Here is an 11,401-nt window from a genome sequence, read left to right on the forward strand (position 1 = left end):
CCGTCTGTAAACTTTTCACATTTTCGACTTCTTCTCAAGAACCACTGGGCCAATTTTGACCAGACTTGGTACAAAGCATCCTTGGGTGAAGGGGAATTTAAATTTCATATCCCCTCGCAAGGGGAGATTCAAGAAAAGACTAGGGTTTCATTAAATAATCTTCTACTCAAGAACCACTGGGCCAGTAAAGCTGAAACTTATGTGGAAGCATCCTGGAGTAGTGTAGATTCTAAATTGTTCAAATCATGACCCCCGGGAGAAGGGAGGGGCCACAATGGGGAATCAAAGTTTTACTTTACCCATGTATATTGTTAAAAATTTATAAAATAATTTGTTAAATTATAGTTTCACAACATGCACTGGAGATAAAAGTTTTTGAATATATAGGAAAAACTTTGAAAAAATCTTATGTGGAAGCATCCTGGTATAATGTAGATTCTATATTTATGACCCCCCGGGGGAAGGGTGGGGCCACAATAGGGAATCAAAGTTTTATATAAAAATATATAGGAAAAATCTTTGAAAATCTTCTTCTGAAGAACCACTGGGCCAGAAAAGCTGAAACTTATGTATCCTAGATTCCTAAATTGTTCAAATAATGACCCCCCGGGGGAAGGGTGGGGCCACAATAGGGAATCAAAGTTTTATATAAAAATATATAGGAAAAATCTTTGAAAATCTTCTTCTGAAGAACCACTGGGCCAGAAAAGCTGAAACTTATTTCCTGGTGTAGTGTAGATTAATTGTAAAGTGCAGTGTAGTTTTACATAGAAATATATAGGAAAAATCATAATTTTTACACCTGCATGTACATATGTTCAAATAATGAATCAAATTTTTATGTAGAAATATATTATACATATTTTGTATTTTTTTTTAAAAAAAAGCTGAAACATATGTGCCCATGGAAGGATCATGGGGTAGTGTAGATTTAAAAATGAATTAATTCATTTAGGATACAAAAATATATTGTTAAAAATTTATAAAATAATTTGTTAAAAATATAGTTTTACAACATGTACTGGAGATAAAATTGAAAAACAAAAAATCGCTTTGATCCCCATTTATATTGTATGCGGCAAATCCACACTTTCCTAAACTGGCAGTTATCATAATAGTGCAGTGTATACTAATCATAATTTTTACACCTGCATGTACATATTTATACATATTTTGTATTTTTTTTTAAAAAAAAGCTTAAAAATGAATTAATTCATTTAGGATACAAAAATTAGATATTTTTCCAAAGAATATTTTCAAAAGTGAAAAACTGATCCATTAGTCTCTAACTAGTCCTTAGAATTTCCTGGTTATTCGTCAGTATAAAGGAGAAAAGGGCGAATTTTGAAGAAAAAAATTGTGTTCATGTGACTTTTTGATACTGAAATTTGTTACTCCCTATTTCCTGCATGGAAAAGCTCGGCAAAGCTTTCAGAATTAAGGACGAAAGGAAGGATATAACTTTGACATTATTTGCAAGCTCGTATAGGATTTAAGGAATTTCAGTGGGGGTACCAAATATTCCTTGACAAAAAAAAAAAAAAAAGATAAAAGCCCATCAGACTATTGTTGTTGGGGGGCGTGGTAGCTATGTTTTCTACAGTGTTTATCATATCAGCAAAGTTTTCGGGGAAAGGCCCCTGCACCCTCCCTCCCCCAGTCCCCACAGTTATGTTTTGACGAAGAACATTTTGAAATATGAATACAATTTAATCTTGTTGCATGGTATGCAGACTTAATGGTATGTCATATGATGATCTTACATTTTGAATTCATAATATGCCGTGAACTACATTTTGAATGATTGTATGGTTTTCTTTCCCGGCATTTAGATGGATACCTGTGTCTGCATCTCGCACATCTTTTATATGTACTTTTTTTCAATCATGTCTTAACATGGGAAGTTATGCTTTACATTTATTTTTTTTTTTCTTCACATATAAATAAGGCAAAAAGACGAGAGAGTTAAAGTTTTCTCTGTAATCGCGTCCTCAAAAATAAATACTGAGGTAAAGGGGTGTCAGCTGCTATAAAATTTATTGTAGTGCGAGATCACTTAAATTGATACAGAAATTGAATAAATTTTCACATCATAAAATGACATTAGCTGTTTGTAGTCCCTTAAATTTTTCATTTGAAATTATTTTTCATTGTAAAAGGGCCAAATGTCAAAGCAAAAAACCTTTTTTAAAAAACACATGTTCACATACGATATAATGATAATTCTTTAATTTATGTCAATTTTCAAAAAGCCTCCACATCAAAGCTTTTACCGAGAAAAAAAATTAAATTATAGGATTTAGGGATTTTTTTTCTTTAAAATTAGTTTTAGTCTCACAAACAGAGGTTTTATCAGTTCAGAATCAGAAGAAATTCGTCGTCTTCTCCCTTCTCTGCTTATTAACAGTAGCTAATGGGGTCTTCCAAATAATGCGGATATCCATTAGTTGGTCGTATGAAGTGGACGGGTGAATTTGTACGGCTGTAATCTCTAAATCTGACTGTGAATTGCCTTTAATCCAGAGACATGAGTGAACACTGTCGACCGATTATCTCCCAAAGTCGCCTTTTAAACCAATCAAGGAGGTACATTAATTTCTAGACTTGTTGCCAATCTGTTATTTCGGCGTCAAACTGTTTTATTGCCATGTTCATTAATAAAATATAAAGTTTGGTTTTCTTTTTCTTTCTTTTTTTTTTCGTATTTCAATTCAATTATAGAATATATGGGATATTTCTCTGTGCACGTTTTTAAACATGTTTCAAAATACATAGATAATTGCATGTAGAAAACGTGTGCTTATACCTAAACATCTGGACAAATGTACATATATTATATAAATTTATTCCAATTTTATATACCATCTCTCTCTCTCTCTCTCTCTCATGTAATTACATATATATTTTGTAATGACTCTCTCTCTCTCTCTCTCTCTCTCTCTCTCTCTCTCTCTCTCTCTCTCTCTCTCTCTCTCTCTCTCTCTTTTAAAATCGGATTTTCAAAAATCTTGTAGTAATTTTTTTTAAAAAAAAGGAATTCTTTGCAGGGATTCCGGGGTTTATGAATTTAATCGGCGAGTTCTCGGTGCTTGTCTAGATAGGCATCGCTACATAATAAAACCCTGTCAAATTATGGATTGTTATTCAATTATCTCTTATTCTAATCCAATAATAATCGGCGCGTCGCACAGGCGGCCTATGATTTGGGGTCCCATATTTATTCCTTCCTGTAGACGCTTATTATGAATTTCTTTTCAATGTTCCTTTGACAAGCAAGAAATTAAATATACTGTGTTTTTCTTTCTTGCATAAAAAAGGATGTCGATTTTTTAAACATTTTTTTTTTCTCGACCTGTAGTCGCCACCCAAATAAACGTTGTATTAGCAATGAATTTAGACAAATTACTTCACTGTGTATGTTTTTATTAATTTGTGATATTGTTAAATTTGTTTTTAGTGGGTTTTTTCTCTTGTTGATTTGTTTCCTTTGCCTCTGCGAAATTATATATCTATACACTATATACAATTATTTCGTTTCTGTGTATATCCCTAAATTAAAAGAAAGTCACGACTTTAGGAATTTGGCTGTTTTCCACCGACCGAGAAAATTATCCCAAATCGTCCGTTTTTCTAAATTACAGTAAATGAATTTCTGTTACTCTCCTTTTTTATGAATGTAAAATCATTATGTTTCCAAACAGAAAGAATTATTTCATTTTTTTTTTCTTTTCTTTTAATTTCGTTATGGATCACAAAATGAAAAAAACAAGATGTGTTTGTGAAACACTATGCGCCCGGCGGCAAAAAAAGTTCCAAAAAACTCTTTAGTATAGAGGTCACAGTCAAAGTCACAAGGTCATTGACCTTGGTATCATTTGAAAGAACTTAGATAATTAGTGGAGTATGCATACCAAATATGAAGTTCCTATCTCCTATGGTTAAAAAGTTATGATGAAAATTCGAAAAAAGCTATTTTTAGCATATAGGTCAGAGTCAAGGTCATTGACCTTGGTGTCATTAGAAAGAGCTTTATTAGTGGAGTATGCACATTAAATATGAAGTCTCTATATCTCTCATGGTTCAAAAGTTATGGCGAAGGTTAAAGTTGACAACAGACAGATAAACAGACAAACAGACAGGACAAAAACAATAAACACCTCGAATCTATCGATCTGGGGCATAACAATAAAGAATTTATCCATGCATGCATAATATTTTTTTTCAGTACAAACTGTATATCATCGAATTCAAATAAATTGGTTCCCAAAGGGGCCCTGTCACAAGAAATAAACATTTGAGAGCCATACATGTACATGCTCCAACGAAAAAGTTGTGGGCACTGTTAAACTAAACTAAACCTAAACCGACAGACAGACAGACACACAAAAAAACAAAAACAAAAGCAAAAAAAAAAAAAAACAAAACAAAAAAAAACAAAAAAAAAAACGGACGAACATGGGAAAAGCTCTATACCCATATAACATCGAATCTTTGATTACGGGGACATTAGAGAGGAAAAACCTCCAAAACTGTACTTTTCAGTTCAAAATATATAATTAAAATGTAAACATCTTGATTTTTCTTAAAATACTAGCAATTACATTGTAAAACGATTTCCCTTCATCATCGTGAGACATGGTTTGATAGTTGTTTTTTTTTTATTATTATTTTTTTTTTATTTTTTTTATTTTTATGATCTATGCTTCTGGCTATAATGCATTCTTTCATTATAAAAAGACGACAGCGCCGCCATTTAGGGGAGACAACCCGACGGCAAACGACAAAAAATGTAATTATTTTCTTACAGAAAAGTGCTCATCCCTTTCTATACCAAACTCTGAAGTCTGAAAATATTTCATCGTGTAGTCATCTTATATTGATGAAGTATATAACAAACAGATTAAATCAATATTTTGATTTACTTAAATTCTTATCCAATCCCTTGATTTTTTTTTTTTTTTATCTTTTTCACTTTTTCTGAACCACAGCTCTAATTTTCCGCTTGTTGCCCCGGGAGGTGAAAGAAAACAAAAACAAAATCATGTTTAATTCAGGGGACAGATTGGTGTTGATTTTATTCACAACGCATCAATCATAAATCTCCATATTCCTCTATAAGAACGGCGTACGTTACAGAAGCAAACGTGCATGTGTTACGGAGACAATGTCATGGACTAAATGGCGCTAGTTTGAACTTCTCCACAAGCAGGCAAATGTGGAAGTATCAACACCTCCCTCATTCTTTTTTTTACTTGGGGAGGGGGATGCGCTCTGTGTTAATCACCATACAAAGGAAAAATTGAAATTTAATTCATCTTAGTAAAATTTAACGCGTGCAGAATTTGATTCCCTTGTTAAAATAAAATATTTCACAGTCTTCCCCTCTTTTTGTCCCCCGCTTTCGGGAAAGCGAGGGGACATTAAATCTCATTTGTCTGTCCGTCAGTCTGTCCGTTTGTCACCAAAACTTTAAACTTGCCCATAACTTTTGATTTAGTGGAGCTATGACTTTCATATTTCACATGGGTATTCCTCGTGACAAGACCTTTCGTTGGGTACCACCAAATTTGATCTTTTACCTTGACCTCGGAGGTTGACCAACTTTTACACTTAAATTCTCAACTTTTACTTTAGCTATAACTTTGGAACGGTAATGACTAGTTCTTTCATATTTCACATATGTATTTTTTGTATCAAGGCCTTTCATTGGATACTGACAAGTTTGATCTTTTGGCCTTGACCTTGGAGATTTACGTACTTATAAGAAAACTTTAACCTTGGCCGTAATCTTTGAACAGTAAGGGCTAGTGCTTTCATACTTCACATATGTAATCCTTGCAACAAGACCTTTTATTGGATACCAAGAACTTTGACCTTGACCTTGGTGTTTGACCTACTTTTGAAAACAAAAATTGACCATACCTTTTGAAGGGTTAGAGCTAGGGCTTTCATACTTCACACATGTAATCCTTGTGACAGGGCCGTTCATTGGATATCAAGAACATTGACCCTTTAACCTTGACCTTGGAGTTTGACCTACTTTTTAAAAACTATGACCTTGGCCATAACTTTTGAACAGTAGATTATGGGACTTTCATATTTCACATATATATTCTTTTTGACAAGAACTTTCATTTGATACAAACAACTTTGAACTTTTGACCTTGACCTTGGAGATTTCCGTACTTATGAAAAAACTCAAACCTTGGCCATAACTTTTGAAAAGTAAGGACTAGGGCTTTCATACTTGACATATTTAATCCTTGTGACAGGACCTTTCACTGGATATGAAGAACTTTGACGTTTACCTTGGAGTTTGACCTACTTTTTAGAAACTTTAACCTTGGTCATAACTTTTGAACGGTTAGGGTTAGGGCTTTCATACTTCACATATGTAATACTTGTGAGAGGTCCTCTCTTAATAAACCAACAACTTTGACCCTTTGACCTTGGAGTTTGACGTACATTTCAAGAATTTATCCCTGGCCCTAACTTTTGAACCGGTGGTGTTAGGGCTTTCATTTTCACAAATCTTCGCTTTGTTGCCATAGGGGGTCATCAGTGTTTCACAAACACATCTTGTTCCTTATATTGAGAGGCGATATGGTTTTAATATTTGACATGTGCATTACTTGTGACAAGATATTTCCGAGGATGCTATGATTTCTGACCTTTTGACTTGACCTTCACGATTTACCTTATTTTTTTTTTAGAAATCAACTTCAGTGATGATTTTTAAATGACATTTGAATGGGTGTTCATATTTGACACAATGCGTCATAAAAATGACATCTCACCCACAAAGACGCCGAAAGCGGGGGACCACAATTCTTTGAATTTGCTTGTTTTCCTATCAACGAAAATCGAGGATCTTATTTTGGTCTTGGAGACTCAGAAAAATATTATTTTGCCGGTCTGAAAATTTTCTCCTAATTGTTTAGTATTTTTCTCCCCTTAATTTAATCTTCAGTTTCTGTGTGTTGATATTTTTTATTTCAGTGGAATTCAAAGCAATGAGTTATATTTCATGATTTGAAACAAAGTTTTATAAAGATCAAATTTTTGAAACGTAAAAAAATGTAAAAACAATTACAGTTGGTTCCTTGTAAGATAATCGCAGTGCCCGCCAATGACGAATATTCAATTACATCATACATAGATGTTAAAATCAGATAAGGGCAGACAAAATTGATATCCCATTACATACTGAAAAAACTTTAAAGACTTAAATGGAAATCTGACCATTCTGCACTTTGTTGCTGTTAGATAGGTTGTCATTGGGGAGAAGATATAGAAAAAACCTCGGGTTCGGAAATCTGATCCGCGCCATTTCAATGGCAGACAAATTGTCACCTTATTTAATACTATTATAAAATTCAAAAACCAATTGTGAGATCTGTTATTTCATATAAAATAAATTAGTATTTTTGAAGAATACCGACGCCCTATTGACTACGAGAGGTCTTAATTAAAGTTTTGTATGTTATGAACCTGATACTTCTAAGCGGCTTCAATTTCAGTTTTTTAATTTAGTAGATAATTATATAAGATTGCAGTGAAAAAAATCAAAGGAAATTGGTTTGTGTTATAAGACCTGCAGTCCTGAAGGAATTTTTTAATTTGTTCTTCGAATTTAATATTTCCTGTAGGAATTTAAGCTCACCCGAGCCAAAGATTCAATTTCAAGCTTTTTTGATCAAAGTAAAATCGTCTCTCTGTTTTTCAGTCTCCACTTTCTTAAAAATGTATTTATCTGTCTGTTCGTCGGTGCCTGTCCGTCAGTCTAGCTGCCTGTTCGTCTGTCACAAAAACTTTAACCTTGGTTAGAACTTTGTAATGAGAAGAGATAAGACTTTCATTTCTCATTTCCTTGCCCACGTAATCCAAGAATTTGCCCTGCCTGTCCGTCATTATGTTTGTTTGTCTGTCTGTCTTTTTATCTGTTTGTCAACAAAAACTTTCAAATTGCCAATAACTTTTAATTGGTTGGAGCTCTGGACCTTGGAGTTTGACCTTATTTTGCAAAAAAAATAATAATAATAACTTTGGCCATAACTTTTGAACAGTCGCTGCTAGGGTTATTATATTTCAATCTGTATTTCTTTATTGATGTTCTATGTTTCTGTATGATAATATTTCAGCTATTCCCCTTGGTATCTTTTATTTGAACTTTCACCTTGACTTTGGAAATTGACCCATATTTATTAAAACCTCTAACCTTGGTTATTACTTTTAAATGGTCAGTGCTTGGACTTTTATGTTTAATATCTTATGAATCAGTTCCAGAAATTATACAAAATGTTTAGAACATTTTTATTTGTCTTTTTTTTCGATAAGCAAAGAGTTTCACTAATTCCTATGTACATTAGGAATACGTTAAATGCTAAATGTACTATACGTTAAGCAGTAACGTAGAGGATGTCAAGATGTTAACTGGTCAAAACTTTTCTTTGTCTTGGCACCAGTCATCTTGGTCTGTCTTGTATTGTATACAATACATTTGTTACTTCACCGAGTTCCATTGCCTCAGTGACTCTATAGCCTGAATGAAGCTGCGCTTCTTATTTACTGCAGACATTTTCTAACAGTACATAGGGTTATTTGCTGTAAGTAACCCGTGTCGACCGTAGAGTGCCAGTTCTGTAATTTTTTTAATACCAGCTTGCAGAGTTTAGTTGATAGATTTAGACTGGGGGGATTATAATTAAATCAGGAGGAAATTGATGGCGCTGTTTTGACTAAGACCAGGATAAAAGAGAGAGAGAGAGAGAGAGAGAGAGAGAGAGAGAGAGAGTTTAGTTGAGTCATATATTTTTCCCAGATAATCAATTTCTTATAATATTTAGAATATAATTCTTTTCAACATAATTGTCTTTATGAATGTCATCATCTTAATTCTCAACATCCTTATTTTCTCAGCAATATCTCATTCTTCTAATCAAATCATTATTTTTTAATCAACATATCAATCTTGTCAACAACATCTAATTCTTCTCATTGTAATATCTCAATCTTAATATCAACATCTTAATCCTTTCATTAACTTTTCAATATTCTCATTCACTTTTCAATCGTATAATCAACATCTCAAAACTCTTATCAACATCTCAATCGTCTAATCAACATCTTTCTCACCTACATCTCAATTTTCTTATCAACATCAATTTTTTTTCTTTAAGTCACGATCTTTTCAATATCTCAATCTTTTAATCAATACCTCAGTTTTCACATTAACATCTCATTCTTTTGATCAACATCTCAGTGTACTCATCAACATCAAAATTTTCTCATCGACATCTCAATCTTTCCATCAACGTATTTATGTTCTCCTCCATAGTTCAACCTCCTCAACAGTATCTCAATTTTTTCATTTACATAATAACCCTTTCAACAACACAATTCAATATTATATATACATGTATATGTATGGCACGCCAAATTCACAAAAATGAGATAAACCTAGTTTCACATTTGATAAACTAGGTTTATTGACTGTAAACTATAGTTTACAAACCGTCTATAGTTAACGATTCGTTAATATAGTTAGCAATTCGTTAACTATAGTTTTCTTCTGTAAAACTATTTTTAACGAATTGTTAACTATAGTTTACGAATGCTAATCTAAGTTTATCTGTCTGTAATAAAGCATTAACAATAGATTTTGTTTATAAACATAGATTCACGTTTGTAAACTATAGTTTATCTCAATTTTTTCTATAGTTAACGGTTTGTACATAATAATCACTATGTTTTGCAATCGCAAATGATTGTTTTCAACAACACAATTCAATATTATATATACATGCCATATATATGCCTCTTTTTAATTTCTAATCAGTATCTTATTTATTATTATCAAAGCCTTATTTTCTTCATCAATATCATTATTTTCTTTAACTCATCATAAATATTTCGACCGTCCAATTTTTTTTTCTTCTAATCAACATCCTATGTTTCTCAACAACATGTTTCTCATCAATATCTTACGGAAGCCCGTTGGTGTCACGTACGAAAAATATTTTATCTGGCAGCCACCACATAAATTATTTTGCAAAATTTGAGTGATATTGGGTTAAGAGGATAGATGTTGACACAGCCGCTGCTTAATGATAAAACAAGTTAATGATAAAAAATGAATTCTGAAATATTGGAACACCATTCTTAGAAATCCAAAATGCAAAAACTTTATCTAATTATCAACCAATCATAGCAAACACAAGAATATAGGTGACGAGATAACCCGGTCTCACCTAAAACTAACACCGTGATTTATGTCCGTGACCCCTGATGAGGCTTCTTAATAACCGAAACACTCTACAAATACTTTCATAATTCAAATCAAATATTACATCTGCTCTATGCAAAAACATATCTACTAGAAGTGTAGATTGAAGTGTTGGTTCATAATAAATCTCTTACAAGTTTGGTTGATTGATGTCGCTATTATAATTTTTACACTGTATCCACCTCTGAAATCACACGTTAAAACATGCGCGCGCATCAGGAAGCCAGGTGTTATCTGGCGGACGCCATATAAATAATGTGGCGGCCGCTAAACATTATGTGGCGGCCGCCAGTTAAATATGAGGCGGCCGCCAATGTTATATAGCGGCCGCCAGATAAATATGTGGCGGCCGCCAGGTGTTATATAGCGGCCGCCAGATAAATTATGTGGCGGCCGCCAGATAAAATATTTTTCGTACGTGGCACCAACGGGCTTCCGTAATATCTCAATCTTCTCATTGACATTTCAACCATGCATCAATTCCTTCTTATCTTCATCAATATAATCATTTTTTTTCGTCAAATTGATCGTCAAATATCTGTGTTAAAGTGTGTATGCTCACGTACATATCAAGAACATCGTAAACTTTGCATTAGCATCTCAATCTTCACATCAATATCTCAATTTTCATACCAACATATCAATTCTTTTCATCAACATCTCAATTTTTCTCATCAACATCTCAATTTGTCTCATTAATATCTGAATCTTCTCAAAAAAATCACAATTTTCTCATCAACATCTTCATCTTCTCATCATGTATTAATATCATCTTCATCAATATCATCATCGTTTTCGTCAACTCATCTTTAATAAGTTTCGATCGTCGGAAAAATATGTGCTAAAGTGTGTATGCTCGCGTACATAAAAAAGAACCTTGGTAAGGCCTTGTGTAGTTTTTCAATGTCATAATTCCTTTGATAAAGGCCGATATAACAGTAGCGCTGTATATAAATGAAACATCTGATTTCTGTTATCTTTCAGCGCTCATATCATCCATTCTTTTATCTCGTACGTAGGGACCATAAACGCCCTGAATTGCATTTTAAAAGAATTAAAACAAATTTGACTCGAGGGTAAATCTCTTGTTATATGAGGGTTTTTTTCTGTCTCTCG

This window comes from Saccostrea cucullata, unplaced genomic scaffold (assembly GCF_032062105.1).
Source record: "Saccostrea cucullata isolate Sc308-1 unplaced genomic scaffold, CSIRO_AGI_Scuc_v1 ctg1873, whole genome shotgun sequence".
Taxonomy (NCBI): domain Eukaryota; kingdom Metazoa; phylum Mollusca; class Bivalvia; order Ostreida; family Ostreidae; genus Saccostrea; species Saccostrea cuccullata.